The following is a 2,656-nucleotide window of genomic DNA, read 5'->3' as shown; positions in this document are numbered from 1 at the left end:
TTGAGGATATCCCTCTAAACGTACTGTATTGAGGACTTTTATCATGAAAGGATGCCATATTTTGTCAAATGCTTTTTCTGCATCTACTGAAATGATCATATGGTTCTTGTCCTCTAATGTATCTCTCTATTGATCAATTGATTGATTATTCATCCTACAAGAAGCCATAACTTTATTAATGGTAGAAACAGTATAAATTTCAAACCAAGCTGCAGTTTTGAAACACCAAAAATTGGTCCTTGTTTTCAGATGGTTACATTGTTAATTCTATAATAACATTTAAAATGTCATTCCTATTTTTCTTCAGGACTTGGCTGCCTTTACTCTTGACACATTTGCTTGTGACATGACCAATTCTATGTCCTTATACTTTACATGTGCTTCTTCAACCTCTTGCTTTCACTCTCCTCCTGCACAGTTGGAGTCTGTGTATTTTTTGAATATTTGAGACAGCTTCACCTTGAACTTTGAATTTCTCAGCAGCTGCCATATGTGCCAGCTGAGATAAATCCTCGATCTTGGATTCCCCAAAATTATGTAGGAATCTGAAGCTGGGCTCTTGCAGACATCTGGTTTTGTGATGATAAAGAGGATATTCTTAGATTTCCAAATAGTGATCTTAGTAACCCCTGTAACCTTTGCAGACCCATTTGGACATAGGCTTCCATACTTTCTTTTTACTCTGTTTTGCTTTACTGACTGGTTCTTTATTAATTTCAGCTGCTGCTGCCAGCTGGGCTTGTGTGGTTGCCAAGTGTGGAATCTTGTTTCTCAGGCTCTGGTACTGATTCATCAATGTTGGATTCTATTCCAGACCCTGTCTCAGTGTGAGGCTATGGTAACTACCGCTTTATAGCAGGCATGGTTTCAGTGGGTTCAGCTGGCATTGTTGCAGGGAACATGGAACTATGATGTCAGCAGAAAGGAAAGGAATAGAGCAAGAGTAGTCCATGCCTGTTGCAGAAGGAATGTCTTTTCTTTTATTAATGTGATGTATCATGTTGATTGATTTGTGAATATTGAATCACCCCCTGCAACCCAATTATAAATCCCTCTTGATTGTGGTGAATGATTTTTTTAATGTTTTGTTGGATTTGATTTACCAGTATTTTGTTGAGGATTTTTGCATCTAAATTTATCAGAGATACTGCTCTATAGTTCTCGTTTTTTTGTGGAGCCTTTATCTGATACTGTTATCAGGGTAATGCTGATCTCCTGGAATGAAAATGGAAGTTCTCTTTCTTTTTCTATTTTTTGGAATAGTTTGAGAAGAAAAGGTATTAACTGCTCTTTAAATGTTTGGTAAAATTTGTCTATGAAGATATCTGGCCCTGGGCTTTTGTTTGTTGGGAGATATATGGAATGATATATATGTGTGTGTGTATATATATATATATTGAGAGAGAGCAAGAGACAGAGATAGACAGAGACAGAGAGACAGAGAGAGACAGAGAAAGTAAGATTTATTTAAGAGAATGGCCTCACAATTTTTGGAAGCTTGGATCCAAAATATAATCAGGTAGGCTGGCAGACTGGAGACTCAGGGAAAAGTTACAGTTTGAGTCCAAATTATTTCTTGTTTGGAAGAGATCAGCCTTCATTCTACTGAGGCCTCCACTTGATTGAATGACACTAACCACATTATAAAGAGCAACGTGTTTTACTCAAAGTCCACCAATTCAAATGTTATTCTCATACAGAAAGGCACATTCATAAAAATATCTAGAATAACATTTGAATAAATATATGGGTGCCATGACCCAGATGAGCTGACATGTAAAATTAACCATCACGCAACCTCATCCTACAATGCATAAAACATTCTCCAATAACAAAAAATTATCTGGCCCAGAACATCATTAGCACTAAAGCTGAGAAAGCCAGGTCTCAATTTCTGGAAAGATTATGAAGACAACATAATGAGCATTACATATATAATGACACCTCTAGCAAAAATATAAATAATAAGTAAAGAAGGGAAGGGAAGGGAAGGAGAGGGGAGGGGACAGGAGGGGATGGGAGAGGAAGGGAAGGGAGGGGAAGGTAGTTTAGACAACTTGACAGTTAAACTGTGATACACTTTCTCTTTAGGCTATTCTCAGGTAGGTCTCAGTAGAAGAACTCACAGAGTAGTGAGAATTCAATAAATGTCACTGATCAGCAGTAAGTAGGCCCTATGTGTGTGAACATTAGAAGAGACATATCACCAATATGTTTTATTTAGTTTCATAATATTTCATGGAAGAACTTTTTTCTTGGCCATGGGTATACTATATACATTTCAAAGGTTGACTACTAAAATAATAGACTTGGCTTATTCTTTTGTTCTATCAGACTAAATCACTTTATAATGGTTTTTTGTTTTGCTTTGTTTTTGTTTTTATCAATGAGAGGCTTCAGCTGCCTTAAAGCATAATTAGGGGTTTCTATTTGGAAATAAGAGTATTTAGGCCAAATATACCTACATAAAAACCAGACAGTCTATAGATTTAAAAATCAGTAATCGGATGCAAGGCTGGTTCAGCACTCGTAAAGCAATCAATGTGATTGATCATATCAGCAAGAGAAAAAAGAACCATATGATCCTCTCAATAGATGCAGAGAAAGCATTTGACAAAATACAGCATCCGTTCCTGATCAAAACTCTTCAGAGTGT

General features: G+C 36.6%; 1 pseudogene; it reads right to left on the bottom strand.

The window, feature by feature from the left end:
- Positions 1-253: 253 nt before the first annotated feature.
- Positions 254-887, bottom strand: LOC129503576 (nascent polypeptide-associated complex subunit alpha-like; annotated as a pseudogene).
- Positions 888-2,656: the final 1,769 nt, after the last annotated feature.

The sequence above is a fragment of the Nyctereutes procyonoides genome, unplaced genomic scaffold (genome assembly GCF_905146905.1).
Source record: "Nyctereutes procyonoides isolate TBG_1078 unplaced genomic scaffold, NYPRO_anot_genome, whole genome shotgun sequence".
Taxonomy (NCBI): Eukaryota; Metazoa; Chordata; class Mammalia; order Carnivora; family Canidae; genus Nyctereutes; species Nyctereutes procyonoides.
The sequence above is the reverse complement of the archived record's forward strand: the minus strand, read 5'-3'. Positions and strand labels throughout refer to the sequence as shown.